At 37.0% G+C, this 24,640-nt stretch overlaps 1 protein-coding gene and 1 pseudogene across 10 annotated transcripts in view; one reads left to right on the forward strand and one right to left on the reverse strand.

The window, feature by feature from the left end:
• Nucleotides 1-24,640, forward strand: part of WDFY3 (WD repeat and FYVE domain containing 3) — a 296,888-nt gene that overhangs the window by 9,716 nt on the left and 262,532 nt on the right. For 5 of the 10 annotated variants that reach the window (XM_032239703.1, XM_032239702.1, XM_032239706.1 and 2 more), the window contains exon 1: nucleotides 22,709-23,210. The exons of 1 other annotated variant lie outside the window; for it this stretch is intronic. The gene's annotated coding sequence lies outside the window, so the exon portion shown is untranslated. Of the gene's footprint in view, nucleotides 1-22,708; nucleotides 23,211-24,640 lie in introns of those variants that run through there. 4 more of the 10 variants (XM_032239698.1, XM_032239700.1, XM_032239705.1 and 1 more) reach the window with 2 other exon arrangements.
• LOC116524440 lies at nucleotides 563-1,425 on the reverse strand (annotated as a pseudogene).

A 24,640-nucleotide genomic window follows, 5' to 3' on the forward strand; every position in this document is an offset into this window, starting at 1 on the left:
GCCTAGCCGATTAATACCAGGCCCAACTTCCTCTTCCTGTGTGGTATTACTTCCTAGCATGTTTCCCTCTGTTCTCCAGCCAGTGTGGAGTTAAAGGAGGCCAACTTATTTAATATTAGCCTAAGGAAAATGGGAATTTGATAGCTGTTATTTGGTCTATTAAAAAATTATGACAAAATTATTTTGTGCTATGTGCTATTTTTTTCAAGGGACAACTAGTTTGCTTATCTGCACATTAACTTGTAGTTTTATTGCCTTGCTCTGAGTAAAACATCCACTCACATAAATTTCACTTTATAAGTTGAATAACTCAGGAGATGATTAATTGTTGTGCCCAGGATTCAACACTTGAAATAGAATTTCCCCAGGTATTTTCTCAAAATATTCGTTACTTAGTACATGTTAAATGTTTTGAGTTTAGAAAAAAAATTTAATTTACCTGTTTTAATTTCTCCAGCACTTATTAAAGATGCATTACCTGATTTTTTTTTTATTTTAAATTTTGAAGTAATTATAAACTTGGGAAATTGCACAAACAGTATAGAGCTGCATGTACTCTTCACCTGTCTTTCCGAATTAGCCATATCTTTTTTTGTTTTTGTTTGTTTGTTTGTTTTTTTAGCTAGGCAAAGAACTTTATTAACCTTAGTTCCAAACTTGATTCCCAGGCTTCTTCAGCTTAATTAGCTGCAAAGAGTGAATTGCTGAAAAGAGCTGCAGTGTCCAAGGGGCTTGGGCTTAAAAATACTAGAGAACTAGATTTTTTCAGATCCATAAACAAAAATTTCTTAAAAAGCAGTCATAATATAAAATAGTAGCTCCCAGTAACAACTTCAGGTTTTGTCTTCAGAAGTTGACTCAATTCAGTTTGCCTCATTCTTGGAAGCCTCATCAAAATTCTCCACAAGATCTGGAACTTCATCCTCCTCCTCTCCAGTAGCAGGTGGTGCTTTTCCATCCACAGATTGTTTGGGCAGAGCTTCAGCCAGTCTCCTTAAACTAGTCAGACTGTCTGCACCCAGCTGGTTTAAGATGCTGGGTAGCATTTCTGTCAGCTGCTTTGTCTCAGCATGGCCTGTAAAGGTGAAAGCGTTCACTGCCAGAGATGCCTAACTTTAGGGTTGTTAAAGTGGATCACTGTTCCTTGCTTTGTAAACATATTCACCTCTTCAATACCAGAGATATTGTTTACCCCTAACTTCTTTAAGGAGAACTGAAGTTTTTATCATCTGCTGTGGCTGTTCTGTGAACCACCTTCTTTCTGCAAGCAGTTCTTTTCCCACCAATGCGCATTTGTGCCTGCAGTTTGGCGAGTTTTTTCTGGTTCATGATTGTTTCTTTCATCTTGTCAGAGTGGATAAGGGGCTGCGCGGGGGACTAGGGTTGGTGCTCAGGGGGTCTGGGGTGGACCAGCTGAGATTAGGCGCACACCAGTAATATTTTATAACTATTGTACAATAATTGATTTATATTTTTTACTAAAAGCATAGTGACCTTATTTTGAAAAACATTGACAAATACAAGAATGTTGATATTTTTGTTCACTTCAGTGGGTGAAGACGTTTGTGTATACAAATTCAGATCTGTGCCTTATTTCTGTAGGCAGCAGGCCTAGGGGATGTTTCTTCCCGCCATTTCCTATAAGAAAAGCAACAGGTAACTAGGCAAATGGCTGATTATTTCCACAGGGTAATTAAGTCACAGCCCTGTATGTAGTCATCTAAAAAATTTAATCACATGGCATTCTTCTTAATTCCTCTTTACTGTTCTTCTTTATTTAGTCACTCCTATATTTGCTTACTGGGAGCTTTCTCTCTCTCTGTCACTTTTTTTTTTTTTTTTTTTTTCTTTGAGACAGAGTTTTGCTCCATCACCCCGGCTGGAGTGCAATGGCACAATCTCAGCTCACTGCAACCTCTGCCTCCCCTGGTTCAAGTGATTCCCCTGCCTCAGCTTCCTGAGTAGTTAAGACTACAGGCATGCCAGCATGCCTGGCTAATTTTCGTGTTTTTTGCAGAGACGGAGTTTTGCCATATTGGCCAGGCTGGTCTTGAACTCCTGATCTCAAGTGATTCACCTGCCTCAGCCTCCCAAAGTGCCAGAATTACAGAGGCAAGCCACCACGCCCAGCCATTGGGAGCTTTCTTAATATGTAACAAATAAAGAAAGAAATACTGAGCAGTTAGCAAAAGATTATTAAGTATCTGCTTATTATCTTGACCAAGATGAATATTATTTTTGCTGTTTTATGTTTTGAAGTTACAATGTTTAAATTATTTCTGAGTGGAATAGCATTTTAAAAAATTTATTGATGTTGTGGAGCTCAGCATTGCCGAGTGGTCAGTGGCAGGCTTAAAGAATAAGCTGAAGGAAGAAGGAGAAGGAAGCTGTTGGTGAATGGCAACATGATGAGAGGAAAGCAAAAAAAAGAAAAAAAGAGAGAAAAAATAAGAGCTCTATATAAAGGGGTGTTGTTTTTGCATCAGGTCATTAAGTATAGCAGATGGTACATTGTACCTGGTCAAACCTGAAGCATTTCTGAAAGCTAATTTCTTCGTCAAGTCTATAGAGAGCAGAAAATCTTTTTAGTTTCCTTGAGTTATGCAATAAATACTAATGAAAAATAGTGTCATACATTCTTTTATGTTCTCCACCTCTTTTTCCACAGAGACCTAGATTTATATCTGAGTCACCAGAGTAAATAAGTTCAGTGATTCCCAGCTTGTCTTAGGTTGCATAACCACCACATGGGTTGGCATAGGTCTTTTTACTTTCAGGAGGATGTGGGGAAGTCTATCAAGACATGGCAACTGCTGAAAATGCATTATGGCCACTACCACCACTGATAGGTATTTGTGTGGTTGGGGAGGGAGGGAAAAGTTGTACTGCATTGTTTTTCTGAGGTGATAGTACTAGTGATCTCTAGTCATAGCTTGGAAAAGAGTCTTATATCTTTCTTAGGAAACTTTTTGATCCCTCTGGATTTTCATGCACTTTCAGTTTTCTCACCCTAACAAAAACTTTCATCAAAAATGAACCACTTTTTGACTGTGGCTTGCCAACGTTGAAAGATTTTTACAAGTTTCCTCATATTCCAGCCTTTCTTCTTCCTGCTTTGCTTGTTGACCCACTTTAGCAGGGTTTCATAGTGGCTTTGCCCATCCCGATGTCATCTGGCAAAGCGTCATTCCAGTCCAATGAAGATCTTATTTGACAAGCACTATTTTGATGGAAGAAGATTGGTTGCATTGCAATATCTAATTGTTGCTTTGGTGTTGTTACTTAATGTGAAGCCTGGCTTGCAGATGTTAATCACATCTATGTGCTTTTTTTGAGTTTTGTTAAAGTTTAGAAGTGATTTTACATAGCATGTTTGGCATGTTGTTGAGATATGTATCATAATTCTAAGTAGCAGAAGTAAGTATTATGCACAGGCTTTGAGTTAGATTGTTTTATATTACATTATCTGTTATCATTAAGACATCAATAAAAATTGTATCTTTAAAGTTTTTAAAGATGGTAAGGTAATTAAATTAGTAAAGACTGCTCTGGCTTATTGGAGTTGTAGTTTAAAAATAAATTCAGTTATTGTTTTCCCATCAGATAATCTGTTTTCTTAAAGTTCAACTCACTGTGACTTCAGTTATAAAGGAGAACATGTCTATGAACAGCAGTTTTGAAGATTTTTGTATGTTCATGTTGATGGAGAAAATATGATACAAACAAAAAAAGAAATGAAGAAAATGGAAGATAAACTTATTGACCAGTAACTCATTCCCAGATGCCTGAAATATGGAGAAGTCCTATTGAAATAACAAGTAATAAAATGGATTTTTAAAAGATAAATATTAAGCATAGTGTGAGAAAGGGTCATAGGAATATAAAATTAGTATAGAGGTAAATAATTGCCTGGCAAAAGGGTAAGAGTACATGAAATTAATCCCTGATGTGAGATGCATTTTGCATTGTGTTTGTTGATGAACCGGGAGTTGTTTTGGGAAAAAGTGAGTTTCTTAGCACTTCCATTACACTTTATCTTCTTAAAGTAAGACCCTCCATAGTAGTTGACATTCTGCAGTGATTGTATTGCAGTATAAACTGAGTACATTTGACACTTCTTTACTAACCCTCTGAACTCTTGATTTGCTTTTTCATTCAGCGTATTTATTCAGTGTCCACTTTGTGTTTTGAAACTATTAAGATGATGAGATGCTATTACTTCCTTCAGAGAGTTCATGTACTAGTTTAGCCTATGAACAGATTATTGAATAATGTAACAGCATCTTTTTTTTTCTTAATTTAAGTTCTAGAATACATATGCAGAATGTACAGATTTGTTATGTAGGTATACATGTCCCATGGTGGTTTGCTGCACCTGTCAACTTGTCTAGGTTTTAAGCCCCACATGCATTAGGTATTTGTCCTAATGCTCTCTCTCCCCTTGTCCCCCACCCCCGACAGGTCCCAGTGTGTGATGTTCCCCTCTCTGTGTCTATGTGTTCTCATTATTCAACTCCCACTTATGAGTGAGAACATGTGGTGTTTGGTTTTCTGTTTCTGTTAGTTTGCTGAGAGTGTTTTCCAGCTTCATCCATGTTCCTGCAAAGGACATGGAGTCATTCTTTTATATGGCTGCATAGTATTCCATGATGTATTTTGCCACATTTTCTTTATCCAGTCTATCACTGATGGACGTTTGGGTTGGTTCCAAGTCTTTGCCATTGTGAATAGTACTACAATAAACATATGTGAACAGCTTCTATTTTGATATGTCATTGGCTTCCCACCTTAGCCACAGTATTTGGAATTCTTTATTATCTACTATACTTGTTCTTACTGCAGTTCTCTTGGATTGTAAGGTGGCTGAGGTAAATATATATACTTTTGTCCTTGAATCTTGGGCTACTTGGTAAGTTTTTTTGGTGGTGATCCCATCTGTGGCTTGATCTTTAGTTAGGAATCAGGTTGTAGAGAAAGCCAGCAGAGGAAGCAACTTTAATGAAGGTGTAGTATTAATAACAAAACTAGATTTTGGAGAAAGTGATGGGAGTCCCATTTTCTGGCACTAAAGAGATTTTAGAAATTGAGTAAGTTTCATAGAGGAAAATTCAGCATTGATTAGAAGAGGCACTGATTTATGTGACTAGATATATATACTATTTTATTGCTGTGATGTACCTCAAGTTTTGCATTAAGAAATTGCTCCTAGAACTCTTGGGAATCAGATGACTATTTCAATATGCTATAATAGAACATATTTACAGAATGTAATGTAGTCATTGTCATTTCCCCCATTGTAAAAATTATAATCTGGTGATTGAAAAATAAATTTGGGGGCCGGGCGCGGTGGCTCAAGCCTGTAATCCCAGTACTTTGGGAGGCTGAGGCAGGTGGATCACGAGGTCAAGAGATCGAGACCATCCTGGTCAACATGGTGAAACCCCGTCTCTACTAAAAATACAAAAAATTAGCTGGGCATGGTGGCACGTGCCTGTAATCCCAGCTACTCAGGAGGCTGAGGCAGGAGAATTGCCTGAACCCAGGAGGCGGAGGTTGCGGTGAGCCGAGATCGCGCCATTGCACTCCAGCCTGGGTAACAAGAGCGAACCTCCGTCTCAAAAAAAAAAAAAAAAAAAAAAAGAAAAATAAATTTGGGTATGTGAATGTGTAGGATTCTTTCCTATATTATTGTTTTAATTGTACTATATTGCCAAGTTTCCAGTTTATGCCATTTAGAAAATAACTTTTTTCTTTTGTATATTTGCTATATTTTAAAATTCTGTAAATTTTCTTACTTTTTATGTCTCAAAATTTGATAGAGCTTTGTTGTATTTGTGATATGAGAGCACATGTCCAAGCTATAGAATAAAGCAGAGGTAACCATTATGCAGGACAGGCTGGAATCAGTCCACATTTAAGGTGTAGTGCTGCATGTTAGAGCCAATCTAACCTGAACTTCAGGCGCTGAGGAAAAGTTCTATTTGGTAGGCCATGTCAGGGGTAGAACTGCCAGAGAATAATTCAGTCAACCTATTAATGGGAATTCAAGGGGAAGAAGCACATGGAATCTGAAAGAGGAGGATGTGTGTGTTTAAATGATCAAATGAATGAGAACATACATGTTTATATATGTATGAGGGGCCACCAGAGAATTTTGTCTGTGGATATAGGGCTCTAGCTATCAGTCCTTGGGATTGGGACTGGTAATTTAGACTTCCCAGTCGTAGGAAGAGAAAAGCCAGGAAGGATCAGACTAGGGACCTCAAAAAGTGTCAAAGCAGAAGTTTAGTTATAATCACTGAGCTATAAACAGGGCAAGGGCAGCAGAAGGGGAAGGAGTAGAACAGGGTAGGCATCATAACAAGCTAGAAATCCTATCTAGTTTGTAGTATGAAGGCTGGGTAATGTTAGTGATAACTTGATCCAGAATTAAAGATTGGGGCGAAACTGTGAAACCATCTACTATCACAAGTGCATATTGGTGATTAGGATTTAAGTGGCAGGAGAAGCAACGCACATGGAGAGCAGAGACAGGCTGGGCTTGACATTCTTTTACGAACTACTAAGTATCTTTTTTTCTATATACTATTAAGCATCTATTGTTGATCAGTAATCATTTAGTTTGCTTTATTGGCACTGGTATGACATCATGAGATGTAAAGTACTACTGATGCCTCATAGTAATGTCTTAACAGGGAACTGCTGCTCAAATGAACAAACTTAAGCACTGAAGTAAATATGCTTTCTTGTGAAATAGGAGGATATGAGGGTTCTCATATCACACTTTAGAAGGCAAAATTACCCTTTTAGGAATTTAGTTTCTGAGTTAGGTAAGAGGAAGCAAGGAAAATGCATGATTATGATAAATTGACCTTAAAATGAGAACCTTTGCACCTTTCATTTATTTCCTAGACGTTATAGTAGCATTTTTTGGTTGCAGTCAGTTGACACTTTGCTACCTCAAGGAGGCGAAAAGGTATTTATGGGACTCATACTGGGAATGGAATGATGGATTGAACAAGTGGGCCTTGAACGGAAGAAATCAGAGTTGTTCTGAGGATCTCATTAGCAGGAATTTTATTTATTTATTTATTTACTTATTTACCTTTGAAACAAGGTCTCGCTCTGTCACCTATACTGGAGTACAGTGGCATGATCATGGCTCACTGTAGCCTCTACCTTCTAGGCTCAAGTGGTCCTCCCACCTTAGGCCCCTGAATAGCTGGGACTACAGGCACATGCCACCATGCCTGGCTAATTTTTGGTTTTTGGTGCCTTTTTTTTTGGTAGATGTGGGGTTTTTTATATATTGCTCAGGCTGGTCTCGAACTCCTGTACTCAAAGACTCAAGCAGTCTGCCTGCCTTGGCCTCCCAGTGTGCTGGGATTACAGGCATAAGCCACTGTGCCCAGCCTAGGAGGAATTTTTTTTATTTTTTTATTTTTTATTGAGATGGAGTCTTGCTCTGTTGCCCAGGCTGTAGGGCAGTGGCACGATCTCAGCTCACTGCACCCTCCTCACTTGAATCCAGCCTCCTAGGTTCAAGTGATTTCTCCTGCCTCAGCCTCCCGAGTAGCTAGGACTACAGGCTCGTGCCACCACGCCTGGCTAATTTTTTCTATTTTTAGTAGAGATGGGGTTTCACCATGTTAGCTGAGATGATCTTGATCTCCTGACCTCGTGATCTGCTTGCTTTGGGCTTCCAAAGTTTTGGGATTACAGGCGTGAGCCACCGCACCCGGCCCCAGCAGATATTGTTATGCCTTGTTCCTAGACTCCTGCTATTAAGGTAACTTTGCCCTAAAGATTTAGTGTCTCTCTGCCTTGCATCTTCAATGTATATATTCCATCAAGAAAGGATTAAATTAGCCTTGTTCAGATCAGGCGTATGCCTGTATCAGAGCCAGGGTATGCAGAATTATGATCTATAGCACACCAGGAATATACCTCTCGGTGCTGGGAGCTGTTCCCAAAGAAGAAGTCAAAAACTGGGCAGCCCTCCTAGGAGGTGTCTAGAACATCTCACTCTTTGGTAGCTTAACCAATGCTTTTCCTGTCTCCTCTTTCCCTTTGCTTCCCTCCCCACTAGTAGAGTTAACCCTGCTATCCCATCTATTGATGCAGTTTTTCCAGTGGGAGAAACTCCAAAAGCAAGTTGAGGTACCATATCCAGAGGCAGTGCCACAGGACTACTGAGTCTGGGTGATATCATGCTGCCTTCTGGTTCCACTGTGATTCTCTCTTGGTATTTTACAACCTAAATTTAAGTCCTGCCAACTTGCCATCTGCATGCTTGAGGGAAACGAGGAGGAAATAAAGAGAAAATGTATTTAAAGGGAAGGACGGGGTACTTATTACATACCAGTGACTATTAAGAAAATACTAAAATGCAATAAAAAAAAAAAAGAAAATAAATGGTGGCTACAATTCTTAGTTTTGCATCTGAGGACAAAGCCCTAACGTGTTTCACTTCAGATTACATATTTCTGTTCCCTTCTGCTAGCATCCTGGCATATCAGGGTTCTGTTCCTAGCAAGCTAACTCAGTCCTTCATTCCTGAAAGGATCTGAGGTTTGGTAGCTATGGGCAGCACTGCCAGAGAATACTCTGTGAGATTCCCTCGAGTTCTTTTCTCTTGGTCTTCCTAGCCCCAGATGTGTAGTAGCAACCTGTCTTCTCCTTGATTGTCAGGAGCAGTCACCCCAGTCAATTCTGTAGCCTTCATTTTGCTTGTTTTTCTATTGTAATGAGGAAATAAAACTCTGCTTTCAATTAAGTGAAACAGTTATTTTGTTTCTTGGTATAAGTATTTCATTCTTGGGTACTAAATAAAACTTTTAGATCAACAGACTCCAGAGTTCTTAAGACAAGAAGCAGAACTTTGAGAGCAGATGAAATATACCATCTCCACCATCACCACACAGTTCCCACATCCAGTGTGTTCCGGCGTTGGGAGGATGGGAGACATCATTTATTAGTAGGTGGTTCAGAGCTTATTTTATATACTGTAGGATAGCACCCCAATTTCAGAAGGTTTTAGGTGGCACAACAGCTTGCATGTCAAGCTTCAAAATGCCATTACCACCTTCTGTGAAGACGCTGTGTCTGGAGAAGACTAGTGAGGACCTTGGGCATCCATCTATCACCATTTAAAGTGAGTTCCTGGATCAGAGGCCATGTGAGTGTGATTTATATGAAGTATTCACTTAATGGTGGTCCTGGCAGAGACAAATTCAGAATTGGTGTTTCTTACAGTGAAAACCAGCCATCACCATTTCTGTAATGCAAAGGGCTTGATAAAATTTGACTGCTAAGAGGTAGTCTCTATGAGGGACTCAGGCAAATAGATGGGTTCTCAACAGTACTGACAGTGACATCTTGATAAGTTTGTGCAAATGAGCCCTTGCATAACTGCTTCTACTTCCACCTGGTGGTTTTCATGAACCTATTGAGCAATGGCCAGGCTGGCCAGAGGAGTATGACTTGGTCTATGATGTGGGTCATCTTATCCACCAAATTACTAAGAGTCTTTATATTTTGATTTGTTAGCAGATTTCTGGTGAACATATACATGGGACAGGAATTTTTTTAGGCTATGACCCTGTTGTGAGAGGTTCATTCAAGTAGCTTTTTTTTTTCCTCCCTATCTTTTTATCTTTTGATCTTTTCATGGCACAGTAAAGGGAAGGATTATAAGCTTACCAGCTACTCTATGAAGTGTCGACTACTGAAGTAATAATGTATTCTATAAGTTCCCAAAACTTAAGCAAGACTTTTAGCCACATCCAGTGACTATATATATTTTTGCTTATTTATTTTATTTTTTTGAGACAGTGTCTCACTCTGTGGCCCAGGCTGGAGTGCAATGGCACGATCTCGGCTCACTGCAACCTCCGCCTCCTGGGTTCAAGTGATTCTCCTGTCTTAGCCACTACGCCTGGCTGATTTTTTGTATTTTTAGTAGAGATGGAGTTTCACCATGTTGGCCAGGCTGGTCTCGAACTCTTGACCTCAGGTGATCCACCCGCCCTGGCCGCCCAAAGTGCTGGAATTACAGGCATGAGCCTCCACACCCAGCCTATTTATTTTTTGATATGGGGTCTGACTCTTGTCACCCTAGCTGGAGTGGCAAGATCTCAGCTCACTGCAATCTCCTCCCAGGCTCAAGTGATCCTCCCACCTCAACCTCCCAAGTAACTGGTACTGGTGTGTACCACCATGTCCAGCTAATTTTTTGTACTTTTTTTTTTTTTTTTTTTTTTTTTTTTGTAGAGACTGGATTTGTAGAGGTTGGTCTTGAACTCCTGAGCCCAAGTGATCCACCACTTTCAGCCTACCAAAGTGCTGGGATTACAGGCATGAGCCACCATATCTTGCTGATTTTTGCTTCCTAAAGTTAGGAGTGATAATTTTGGAATAATTAAAGACTAATAAAATAATACTTACATAAAGCTATTTGTTCAGTCAGCGAAAGATATGTAGCGTCTTATTATTTGTTTTAGCATATGCATTTGACAGTCACGTACTTATTGAAACCATTATACGAGTTAGTTTTTCTTGTAATTATACTTAGGTTGAATTTCTTTGCTTTCCCCATCAACATAAAATTTCCATTTAAAATTTGCTCTATAATTAACAAAAAGTACAATATATCCTAATCTGGAATGTTTATAATTCAGAGGTCAAATTGCAAGAGGGGAGCCTTCAACAGTTACTCTCCCTTACTAATCTTAGGATTTATGTGTGAGTATCTGGTAGAGACCTAACACAATGAATGGCATATAACTGGTAGTGTAAAGACTTATTTTCCAGTTGTTAGTATGTATATCACCCTTAGGCTATTTACTAGTTGATGAAGATTTTGTCACCTTTAAAGAGCAGTTTTGTTGTTTTTTAAAAAATAAACTTAAGTCAAGTACAGTTCATTTTTGAACAATGTTGGGGCTAGGGGGAGTAACCCCTTGTGTAGTTGAATATCTACATATAACTTTTTTGTTTCCCCCAAACTTAATTACTGATAGCGTTACAGATAACATAAACAGTCAATTTATACACATCTTATGGATAAATTATATGTATTATATACTGTATTCTTACAAGAAAGTTAAAAGATAATGTCATTAAGAAAATTATAAGGAATAGAAAACATATTTACTATTCATTAAGTGGAAGTGGGTCATCATAAAGATCTTCATCATTTTCTTGACATTGAGTAGGCTGAAGAGGAGGAGGAAGAGAGGAGTGGTTGGTCTTGTCTCATGTGGCAGAGGCAGAAGAAACTCCACATATAAGTAGACAACACAGTTCAAACCCGTGTTCCAGTTTACTATATATACATAAATAAAAGTGAGCAAATTATAAGTGTGAAGCTCAATGAAATTTCTCAAAATGAACATACTTCACCATTAAAAAAAAAATAAAATGTTTAGCCACAGACTGGTAAATATACTTGCAAAACATATACATACCTGGCAAAGGATGTGAACCAGAATATATAAAGAACTCTCACCATTCATTAATAAGAAGACAAAGAACCCTGTCGAAAAATGAACAAATAATTTGAACAGATATTTTACCAAGGATATGTGAATGACAAATATATACTGCATAGGTACAGATACATAGATGTTCAATATCACTAGCCATCAGAGAAATACAAAATGAAACCATAGAATGGTACCACTACACACTAACTAGAATGGCTAAAAATAAAATCTGATGATGTTACATTTTGTAAGGATATGCAGCAACTGGAAGTTTCCTGTCATTCCTGGTGAAATGGTAATAGCCATTTTAGCAAACAATTGATTAGTGTCTCGCAAATTCAAACATATTGATTAGGAACTATAAATTCTATTCCTAGGAATATGTGTAAAATAAATAAAAGCACATGTCCACAAGAAGGCTAATGTTCATAGCAGCATTCAAAATGTTTTAATTTGCTTTTCATAAATAACGGTATTGAGCTTTCATTGCTTGTTTGCTATCTGTATCCTTGTTTTTAAAGTAAGTGTTGACATCTTTTGTTCTTTTTAAAATCAGTTTGCTTTTCTTTTATTGTTTAAAGAATTCATTATGTATTTTGGGTACCCGTCTGGTATGTGTTTTACAAATACTTTCTCCGGTTTTTGGCCTTATTTCATTTTTATTACAGTGTGTTTTGATGAGTAGAAGTTAATTTTGGTGACATCCACTTTGCCCATTTTTTTCTTTTATGGTTTTTACTTTTTATATCCTGTTAGAGAATTTTTTGCCTAACTCAAAGTAACAGTGATTTTGCCCTAAGTTTTTCTCTGGAAGTTGTAGTTTTTGGTTGTACATTTATGTCTGTGGTTTAGTTTGAGTTAAATTTTATATGTGGTTTTTTGTGTGAGTTGATTGAATTTGTGTGTGTGTGTGTGTGTGTGTGTGTGTGTGTGTGTGTTTTCTTTTTTTGGCTTGTGGATATCCAGTTACTTTAGCACTTGTTAGTGAAAATTTTTTCTTTCCCCCATTAAATTGCTTGACATCTTTGTCAAAAATCAATTGACCACGTTTGTGTGCATCTGCTTCTGGAATTTCTGTTCTTTTCCATTGATCTAGGTGCTTTTCCCTAGTGACTTTTACCACTGCCACACTATCTTGATTACCATAGCTTTATAGTAAGTCTTTTTTTTTTTTTTTTTTTTTTTGAGACGGAGTTTCACTCTTGTTACCCAGGCTGGAGTGCAATGGCGCGATCTCGGCTCACCGCAACCTCCGTCTCCTGGGTCCAGGCAATTCCCCTGCCTCAGTCTCCTGAGTAGCTAGGATTACAGGCACGCGCCACCATGCCCAGCTGGTTTTTTATATTTTTAGTAGAGACGGGGTTTCACCATGTTGACCAGGATGGTCTCGATCTCTTGACCTCGTGATCCACCCGCCTCGGCCTCCCAAAGTGCTGGGATTACAGGCTTGAGCCACCGCGCTCGGCCCTTATAGTAAGTCTTGAAATCAGGTAATATGAGTCCTCGAATTTTGTTTTGTTTCGAAATTGATTTGACTATTCTTGATTTCTTTTTCATGTAAATTTTAGAGTCATCTTGTTGATTTCCTTAAAGTCTGCTCTAATTTTGATTGGGATTACATTGAATCTGTAGGTAAATATGGAAAGAGCTGATTTCTTGAATATATTGCCTCCAAATTCATGAACATAGAATATCTCTCTATTAAGTCATGTTTGGTTTATCTCATCGTTGTTATCAGTGATGATCTCATTAGTGATTATCTCATCATTGTTTGGTAGTTTTCAGAATACAAATCTGGCACATAGTTTGTTAGAGTTACCCCTCAGCATTTCATGTGTTTTGGGTGCTATTATAAATGGTACTATATATATACAAACATATATATAACCTGTAGTTGTTTATATGTATATATTATATGTAATATATATAATGTTGCATATATATTACATATATAACATATGTAATGTTATATATGTATAACTTTAGTTGTTTCATTTTTGATATGTAGAAACACAATTGATTTTTTTGTATTCAATTTTATGTACTGCAGTCTTGATAAGTTCCCTTATTAACTTAGGGAGGTTTTTTTTGGTAGATTCTTTGGGCTTTTCTGTATAGACACTCATTCTGCCTGGAATCAAGGCAGTTTTACTTTTTCCATTCCATTGTATGCATTTTATTTATTTTTTATACCTCATTGCATTAGCTTCCAGTATATATTAAAAACAGAAAACATTCAGTCTTTCTTCATTAAATATGATGTTAGCTGTATCTGTTTTAAAGAGGCTGTTTATCAGGTTGAGTAAGTTTCATTCTATTCCTAGTTTAGTAGAGCTTTTATCATTAATAGATGTTGAATTTTGTCAAATGCTTTTAAAAATATCTATTGAGATTATGTGGTTTTTCATCTTTATTGATAATGATAAATTATATTTTTTGAATATTGAACCAGCCTGGCATTTCCAGGATTAATGCGCTTGATCATGATGTAATATCCCTTTTATATGTTACCAGATTTGGTTTCCTTACACTTTGTTAAAAGATTTTGCGTTTATCTTCACAAAAAATAGGCGATTTTTAGTCTTTTCTCTTAATCTCTTTGTCTGGTTTTGATATCAGGATATTGTGTCTTATAAAAGGCTTTGGAAAGAACTTCCTTCAATCTGGATTGAGCTGGCTACTATGAACAAGAATATATAATGTGCTACCTTTTGTGTAAGAAAAAAGGGAAAATAACACATACAAATACGTGCTTGACTTTACAAAAGGAAGGGGTGGGGAGAGATAATGAGACCAGAGGTTTATGGGAGGGAATGATACTTCAAAGTATACCTTTTTAAAAAAATATGTGGTTTTGGCTTTTCATAGTGTTTTTATCAGTATTCAAAATAAGGATGGAAATGGGGAAAATCCTAATCCACTGAAACAAATGAACATGAATGTATTTTAAATTAGTACTATACCCCCATTGAGGGAACAAAGAGTGAATCTAAGTAATTTATTATTAATAATATAGTATTGACTGTATACCCTCAGTTTGGGTAGAGTTGAAAGAGAAGGGTTGCAGGCAACTCTTGAACTCGTTATTAGGTTTACTTTTCATAGTGATATGGACAAAGCACTTCTGGGACTTTTTAGATGTATTGGGGATTGAGTAAATGTTTTGAGGTTGTTGGAGTGATACATACCAGGTGAGCCTGGATTATTTTTTAATGCTATAAAATAGAAATTTTTTTTTTAAATAAGAACATGTCACAAGAAGCCTGTTGACATTCCTCCTAGCCAAATCTGTGATAATTTAATAATCAAATAAGTACAATAATAAATTATGAACCATTAAAAATAGGAGTAAATCCATAGTGATGATAAAAAAAAGTGAATGAAGAGAGGAGAAAGGAAGGCTCTTTTCTAAAGTACAACTCTGAGCTGTAGAGTTGGAAAATCATTTTGTAGCCAGCATAGTAGATATTAGGTAGGGCAAGACTCATAACAAAATTAGGGAGAAATACTGATGAGAAGCAGGATATTTTCAATGTCTTAAAGCATCACCCCACAGACTGTGTACTAATTGCAAGGGATAAAATACTGATTACATATTGGTGGCATCCAACAACAATATGGGGCAGATGGTCACCATGTGACTCCAGATAGGACACCCTGAGGGGACACATCATCTCCTCTGTAGTATTCGGGCCAAGACTGTATAACCTGAATTTAATCATGAGAAAACATTTGATAAGTCCAAAAGAAGGAATGTTCTTTAAAAAGTGGGGAGGGAACTGTGGTCCTTAAAAAAGTCAGTGTCATAAGAGACAAAGAAAGACTATGGAAGTGTTCCAAATTAAAGGAGGCTTAGGAGAGAGAACCACTAACTATAGTACCTGACCCTAGACTGGATCTTTTACTGAATGGGGGAAAATATACCATGTAGGATATTATTGGATCAATTGAAAAGTTAGAATTTTGGAATATAGACCATAGAGTATATAAAAATATTGTAACAATGTTATAATTTCATAAGTTGATCACTGTGCTTTCCTTATAAGAGAGAGTACATCTAAAGAAATGCACATTGAAGCAAAGGAGCAAAGGGCTTGATGTATATAGTTTATTCGGATTTCCTCAAGAAAAAAAGGTGCGTGTATGTGTGTGTGTGTGTGTGTGTGTGTGTGAATGCAAGAAAGTGTGAGAGAGCTTAAGAGTGCAAATGAAAAAGTAAAGAGGTGACATTAATAATGGCTGAATCTGGGTATAAGTGATTTTTGTATTCTTACTAACTTTTCGGTAAGTTTGAAATTATTTTCAAACAAAATATTGACAACATTTAAAAATATCTGCCCTTTACTTTTAGACTTTCCTCATTTATAACGAGCTTGGTTCTTTGTCTGGAACCAGTTTGGAATGAACATTTTTGTAATATTTTCCTGTGTGTTGGTGTTATGATTCTGCAAGCCAACCATTGTTAAATATGACAGCAGTTAGTGGGAAAGAAATGAGTCATTCTGTGGATGGCCAGAGTCTACAACCTAATTATAGGTGGAACTATTTGTTAGTTTATTAAATTTATGGAAGTATCAACTATAATGTCTACTAAAGTATTTGGGGGTTATCATTATTATCAATTATATTTTGAAGAAATTTTAGAATGATTATTTTATATCAAAAATCTACTTGTCTCCTGATGATTTAGATTGTCCCTGATTATTTAGTTTTATAAACTAGGAAAGATTCCCATTTTTAGCCCTAAGAGAGTAACTATTTATTTATTTTTTAAAATGTTCTTTGAATGCCTTCTATGTGCCGGATCTTTTTCTAGGTGTTGGAGCTGTAGCATCAAACAAAATAAAACCTTTGCCCTCACAGATTTCACATTTTCATGGAAGGACGTAGACACACAGGAATAGAAGGGAAATATACCTGTTAGAGTGTCACAGTGCTTATATCCAAGCAACCCTTATTTTACTTAATAATGGCCCCAAAGCATAAGAGTACTATGCCTAACTTATAAATTAAATTTTATCACAGATATATACGTGTGGGGAGAAATGTAGTGCATATAGGATTCAGTACTATCTGAGGTTTCAGGCATGTACTGGGGGTCTTGGAACCTATCCGACCCCCAACCCGCACAGATAAGGGAGGGTCTACTGTAATCATCTCTTAGAAAAGCATATAGGCAGAAAATAGCAAGTATAAAGGCCCCAAGGCAGGGATGTGCCAGGCCTGTAAAAGGAATGGCAAGGAAGTCAGTAGGAAATTAAGTCAGAGGTAATGGAGGCCAAATTTTATAGATTCTTTTATGTCATTAAAAAAATTGGCTTACTCTGAGTGAGTTGGGTAGCCATGGGGAGATTTTGGGAGCCCAGTGTTTTATGATTTATGATTTACGTTAGGTTGTCTGGATCACTCTGGCTACTTTGATGAGAAGGGACTTGAAAGTAGGACAAGGGTCGGAGTTGGAAGGCCAATTACTAACCTATGGCAAAAATCCAAGTGAGAGACAATACAGGCATTGACCAAAATAGTAACTATGCAGGTGGCAAGAAGTGGTCAGATTCTCAGTATTTTTGTAGATAAAGTGAATAGTACTTGCTGATGGATTAGAGAAAGAGGGTAAGAACTTGAACTTTAGATGTCAAGGAGAAGAGGAGGAACTAGCAAAGAAGGCTGACAAGGAGAGGTCAGTGAGATAGGGTGAAACCAATAGAATTGGCTCTGGAAGCCAAGAAAAGAATGTGTATCCAGATGTGATGTGTCTTTCTAAATGCTGCAGATAAGTCAATAAAGATGAGACCTAACAGACCTTTGGATTTAACAATATGCAGGTGATTGATGACCTTCAAGTTTCAGCGGTGTGGTTTGTGGTAAAAGTCTAATTGGAGTATGTTAAATTTGAATGGAAGTATACTTGCAGGCAGAGAGTACATATTTGTAATGTTCTGCTGAAAAAAGAATCAGAGAAATTGCCCATCACATAGAGGCATGCAAGGAGTCAAGAGGTTTTGTTGTTTGTTTTCTAATGATTGGAAATGTATTTGCCAATGATTTTGCTTTATTGGAAGGAAGAAATTGATGACATAGGAGAGATAAGTGGGATTTCCTAGAGCAATAACATTGATGTTTTAGGCATGTAACATCTAGTAGCAAAGTGGTGGAGTTAGATTTTGATGTGAATCCTGAAATTTGGGAAAGGGGTACAGATTCAGATAGGGAGGTAAATGTCATGAGAGATTCTGGAAGTTCTCTTCTAATTGCTTGTGTAGGAATCAAGGTCAGCTATTGTAGAGTGATATTTTCTGTGACTTTTGAATTTTTTTTTTCCTGTATGATGCATTTCATCAGATGATCTGGCAAGAGTCCTGGGAGGCCTTAGGAGAGCTATATAAAATTGCTTGTTAAATTTTTTTTCCAGAAAATTTAGTTTTTATTATTATTTAGTTTAACTGGCTATTTTGTATAAAGTTTGGGAAGAAACTCCACAAAATCTTTCTGGGCTATGTGGAAAAAAAAATTTCTCATTGATCTTCAAGCCAAAGAATTTTTTTTTAAAGAGACAGGGCCTCACTTTGGCACCCAGGTTGAAGGGCAGTGGCACATTCATAGCTCATTGTGGCCTCAGTCTCCTGGACTCAAGTGATCCTCCTGCCTCAGGCTTCTAAGTACCTAGGACTACAGATGTGTGCCATCATGCCCAGCTAATTTTTAAATTTTTTGTAGAGATGGGGTCTCACTATGTTGCCCAGGGTGATATCAAACTGTTGTTCTCAAGTGATAGTCCTGCCTTGGCTTCCCAAAGTATTGGGATTACAGGTGTGAGCCACTGCTCCCCGCCCAAAGAATATGATTGATTCAAAGCGTCTTGGAATTAACCCAGCACAATTTCCATTTTATGTATTAATGTAAGAATACCAACTCAAAAGACATAGATAGGCCAGAGATATAGTTAATCATCTTGCTAAGTCTGGAATTCAGGTTTCTGTGGCATTTCAATTTACATAGTTTAATTTTGAAATTTAGTTTTTGTACGTATGTGCATATACATTTAAACTTAACCCTCTGACAATATAACTCACTTATTCTAAATTGGAAGCAAGCAGAGCATGAAATAAAAATATGTAAAATGTCAGGATCAAAATGGGAACTTTAAATTGCGGTCTAAATTGTGACCTGTATAAAACTTGATCCCTGAAAATTATATTATATTGCATACTGTAGTTAGAATGTACTGAAATCATTTTGTAGCATTTGCTCTTGGCTGAGTTTATATTAAAATGAGAGATTGTAAATCTAGATTGATTTTATAATATTTTAGATTTCTGATACTTTAAGATATCTGCAGATTACATTTACATTAAAAAATGGGGCCGGGCGCGGTGGCTCAAGCCTGTAATCACAGCACTTTGGGAGGCCGAGGCGGGTGGATCACGAGGTCAAGAGATCGAGACCATCCTGGTCAACATGGTGAAACCCCATCTCTACTAAAAATACAAAAAATTAGCTGGGCATGGTGGTGCGTGCCTGTAATCCCAGCTACTCAGGAGGCTGAGGGAGGAGAATTGCCTGAACCCAGGAGGCGGAGGTTGCGGTGAGCCGAGATCGTGCCATTGCACTCCAGCCTGGGTAACATGAGTGAAACTCCGTCTCAAAAAAAAAAAAAAAAAAATATGGGTTTAGAGAGTCATTGGTACTCTAACTTGCTGTTTCCAGTTTTCTGGTCACCTGCTATTTTTGCTTCTGCTCCCTTTTCTCAACAGTTGCCTATATTTGGTAAAGACTGGTAAAACCAAGTAATGAGCATCCAAATACATACAAAGTACACATGAAACAATAAAAAAATAGCAAAGAACTCAGGAGGAAAATGTGTAAAATATGTGAATAGGCATTTCATGCAAGAGGAAATATGAGGTAGCCAAGAAACATGAAGAAATGTTCAGCATCATTAATTAACAAGGAAATGCAAATTAAGACCACAATTAGATACCATGTTATACCCCCAAATTAAGAAATTGGCATTACTACCTGTTGGAGAGGCTGTAGATGCGGTAGTTCTGCTACTACCTGTTGGTAGTGAAGTTATAAATTGCCAAACACATTTTAAGGGAATTAAAAATTGGCATCATCATGAAAAATTAAACATAAGATTATTCCCCAGTTCTTAGGCATGTATTTAAGAGAAACTCGGACACATGTGGAACATGAGACACGTGTCAGAACTTTCATAACATAAATGTTCATAATAGCAAAACTTGGAGGAGAAAATAAGCTATTGACAAGAGAACGAATAATTAAATTGTGATACTGTATGTTTGCACAATGCAGTATTATTCTACAGTGAAAATGAATGAACTACAACCATATGCAACAACATGGATGAGTGTTGGAAACACTGAATGAAAAAATCATATCCTACAAGACAGGAGAACAGAGTTTGATACCATTTTTACAGAATTCAGAACCAAGCAAAATGAAACACCATATTGTTCAGGAAGATGTACCTATGTGATATGCTATTTAAAAAGCAAACTAATGATAAACACAAAATACACGATTGCAGTTACAGGGGGTATAGGGGTAAGAGAGGCAGGGCATGTAATGGAGGAGGGGCAAATCAGTAGAACAATACCAATAACTTACCCTAAGCTTCTTGAATTGGGTGACAGGTGTCTGGATGTTCATTCTATTATTTTGCTTTGAATTTAAAATGTTCCAAATAATTGTATATAGTAATTAATATATTAAACGATAAAGAAGCTATAATTTGAAGTCATAATTTAGGAGACATGTCATTACTTCTGCCTAACCTCTACTGCCACCTGAATTCCTAACAGCACTCAGTATTTCACTAGGATTATCTTGTTTTAAAGCTTTCTGTCTCATTAAGCCTGTATGTATCTGCCATCTGGCAAGTGACTCAGTAAAAACTTATTGGATGAATAACTAGATCAGTGATTTGAAGAAATAATTTAGGATATTTCTTAGAAACTACCCAAGAGGTAGACTTTTAAAGAGTACTTTCCCTTAATCTGATTTAAAAAATGGGCAAAAGATCAGAATAGACATTTGTCGAAAGAAGACATACATATGGCAAACAAACGTGCTCAGCATCATTGATAATTAAAGAAATACAAATCGAAACCACAATGAGGTATCATCCTGTTAAAACGGCTTTTATGCAAAAGACAGGCAATAACAAATGCTGACAAGGATGTGGAGAAAAGGGAACTCTTGTACACTGTTGATGGGAATGTAAATTAGTGTAGACATTACGGAGAACAGTAAAGTTCCTAAAAACCCAAAAATAGAACTGCCATATATGATCCAGCAATGCCACTACTAGGTTTATACCCAAAAGAAAGCAAATTAGTGTATCAAAGAGATATCCGCCTTCTCATGTTTATGGTAGTACTGTTAACAGTGGCCAGGCATGGCAGCTCATGCCTGTAATCCCAGAACTTTGGGAGGCCGAGGTGGGTGGGTCACCTTAGGTCAGGAATTCGAGTGCAGTCTGTCCAACATGGGGAAACCCTATCCCTACTAAAAATACAAAATTAGCCAGGTATGGTGGTTCATGCCTGTAATCCCAGCTATTTGGGAGGCTGAGGTAGGAGAACTGCCTGAACCTGAGGGGTAGAGGTTGCAGTGAGCTGAGATTGCATCATTGTACTCCAGCCTGGGCAACAAGAGCAGAAGTCTGTCTCAAAAAACAAACAAAAATAGGCAACATATAGATGCAAACTAAGTGTCTGTCAACAGACAAATGGATAAAGAAAATGTGATACATACACATTGGAATACTATTCATCCATAAAAAAATGAGATCCTGTCACTTGCAACAACATAGATGAAACTGGAGGACATTATGTTAGCGAAACAAGCCAGGTGGAGAAAGACAAGCTTTGCATGTCCTCACTTTTTTGGGGGAGCTAAAAATTAAAGCAGTTGAACTCATAGAGAATAGAATGATGGTTACCAGAAGCTGGGAAGGGTAGAAGGGTAGTAGGTGAGGTAGGACTGGGGATGGTAATGGATACAAAAATATAGTTAGAAAGAATATATAAGATCTAGTATTTGATAGCACAACAGAGTGACTGTAGCTAACAATAATTTGTTGTACATTAAAAAATAAGTACAATTGGAATGTTCATAGCACAAAGAAGTAATAGATGCTTGAGATGATGCACACCCCATTTACCCTGATGTGATTATTACACATTGTATGCCTGTATCAGAACATCTCATGTACCCTATAAATCTATGTATTGACTATGTACAGGTAAAAATTAAAAATTAAAAAAAAAATGAAAACAATGATTTTTCTTTTACTTCTAGCTGGATTCCTGTAGTATAAGAACCAGCTAGATAATGAGACAGCAAAACTAGGTTATCATTAGTCAGGTTTTTGAATAATTGTCTGTCTATTGAAGGTAATATTACTGATTTTGTTTGAACTGTAATAATATGATTAAAGAGTTTAACAAAGTTATATGACAAAAACACATAGCTCATCTGAAAAGCAGAATGTCATTAAAGATGATGCTATTCTTTGGTATGACATTTTAGAGTTAGAAGGCTCATAGGAATTAGTCCAGTCTCCTCATTTTTGAATTAAAGAGCCTTAGGATAAAAAATGTGTTTGACTAGACCATAGAACTTGTTGAGAGCAAAGTTACTAGAAGCCTGGAAACTATATCTCATGATTCATATGCTAATGTTTTCATATGGAAATATTGACTGGTAAATGAAAGGAAACATTTAAATATCCTATATAGGACACCCTGAATAACTTGAGACTAGAATATGACCTTTGAATGAGACAACAATTTTTAAAATTTTAATTTAGAACAAATCAACTTAGGCCTATACCACAAGTATCTTGAGATGCATGACAAATACACCTAGAGAAATAGCATGAATTTTTTTTCCAAGAAAAGAAGCAGTGTGTGCATGTTCTCACTCATAAGTGAGTGTTGAACAATGAGAACACATGGACACAGGGAGGGGAATATCACATATCAGGGCCTGTTGCGGGGTGGGGGTCTAGTGGAGGGATAGCAGGGGGTGGGGTGATAGGGGAGGGATAGCATTAGAAGAAATACCTAATGTAGATGACAGGTTGATGGGTGCAGCAAACCACCATGGCACGTGTATACCTCTGTAACAAACCTGCACGTTCTGCACATATACCCCACAACTTAAAGTATAATAATAATAATAATAATAAAAGAGGTATAGGAAAAAAAAAAAAAAGAAAAGAGGCAGTGTGGTCTCTGATACACAAATGAGTACTGGACCAGAAGTGGTAAGGGTTGAGTTCTGAATCTGGCTCTAACACTAAATAGCTGTGTTATCATTTATTCTTTGCATAACTTCTCCAGGTAAAAGTTTCCTCATCAGTAAAATAAAGAAGCTGAATCAGATGGTCTTTAGGGACCAGCTTTAAATAACTGTATTTTTCATGGATTTTTAATAGCAAATTTAATCTGTCTTAAATAAGTGCCGTATGTTCCATTATTAAACAATCAAGACAACAAGTAAGTAGGTAAAGAGAAAATCAGTAAAAAATGAATGACTCATGATGCTGAGTCAGTTTATATTCTGAACATAAACTGAGTTTTTTCTTGTCTTCGTCACAGGTATAATACTACACGTCTGCTTCAGGAAGAAAGTGCCTGCCATTCTTATCATTTCTGCGCAGGTTCATGCCAGCACAGAACAGAGAATCAGGTCAGTTTTAGGATTGTATTATTTGTTGAAAAAGGAGCGAGGAACAGAATTGTGATTGTTTTTGCTGCATTATTGTGCAGCAGCAAGACCACTGACTTGTGATTCAGGAGTTGAGTTTCAATCCTTCTTTACCATTGCTGGCTGGTAAGCTTGGGGAAGCCTTCTTTCCTTGTTGGCTCTTAGTTTTCTGCACTCAAACAGGGCTACATTAGAATAAGTTATCTTCAGTTTCACTTTTGGCTTTAAATCAACATTACTTTGCTTATAGGTACCTACAGATGATAAAAGTCATATTTTTAAAGCATAATTTCCTCTTGTTTTTTCCTGGAAAAATCTAGTTGTTTGTAAAGCACATGCTTTGGAACTCTTTAATCAATTGTATTATGGTTACTTTGAGTGATTAAGCTATAAACTATCTTGTGAGGCCCTTGAGAGTACTGTGGCTACCCTTAGTTTTAACGTTTTACTTTACTTTGTTGTTGTTAAAAAGTTTATTTTTTACATGAGTTATTAGTTTTTCAATAACGTTCTTCAGCTTTAGAGAGGGCACCTTTTTGATCATGTTGGTTCTGTGTTGATTGCAAATAACCAAATTATTTTAACCAAAAAAGGGAAGACTTTTGGAATTGTCCCAGGAGATGCCACAGGATCCAAAAACAGAAATGCAGCTGGACTGCACAATAAGAACCCAGGAGCAAACGCAGATTGCTCAGATTTCCTGCGGAGTCTCAGCAGAGTTTCTCCTCTCTGCATGTCCATCTCATTCTTCTCTCTTTGGGAACTGGCTGTCATCATATTTCTGTTCTTTGTGTGGTGAAGTCTGCTTGCCATTGCCTCCCAAGCATAATACCTTATAATCCAGACCCCCAAAGAAAGGCTAACTCCTAAGTACTCAATACTGATTTCCCAGAACAGACTCTGATTCCTTAGTCAGATACTTTTAGACAAATTGTGTCTTAGGGCATGGTAATTTAAAAGCTTTATGTTGGCTTTCTTTGTTTTAAAGCCTGTTCTCTGAAATGGATCTCTAAAATGAGGATAACTAAAAATAGGGTGTAGTAGTACTCCTTCCATGTGTGCAGTAGTTCCCTTACCAAAAAGGGATATGTTCCAAGACCCCCAGTGGAAGCCTGAGACCACGGATAGTAGGGAACTCTGTGTATACTATGTGTTTTCTTATACATACTTACCTGTAATAAAGTATAATTTATACATTAGGCATAATGAGAGATTAATAATAATAACTATTAATAAAATAGAACAATTGTAATAAATACTGAAATGAAAGTTATATGAATGTGGCTTCTATCAAAATATCGTATTGTATATAATATTTCTGAAGTGTGGGTAACTGGAACCGTGGAGAGTGAAACCATAGATAAAGGGGGAATATTGTAATAGATTTATCCATGTTATTGCGTTCAGCTATG

The sequence above is a fragment of the Sapajus apella genome, unplaced genomic scaffold (assembly GCF_009761245.1).
Source record: "Sapajus apella isolate SASKATOON/1434 unplaced genomic scaffold, GSC_monkey_1.0 scaffold45, whole genome shotgun sequence".
In the NCBI taxonomy this organism is placed as follows: Eukaryota; Metazoa; Chordata; class Mammalia; order Primates; family Cebidae; genus Sapajus; species Sapajus apella.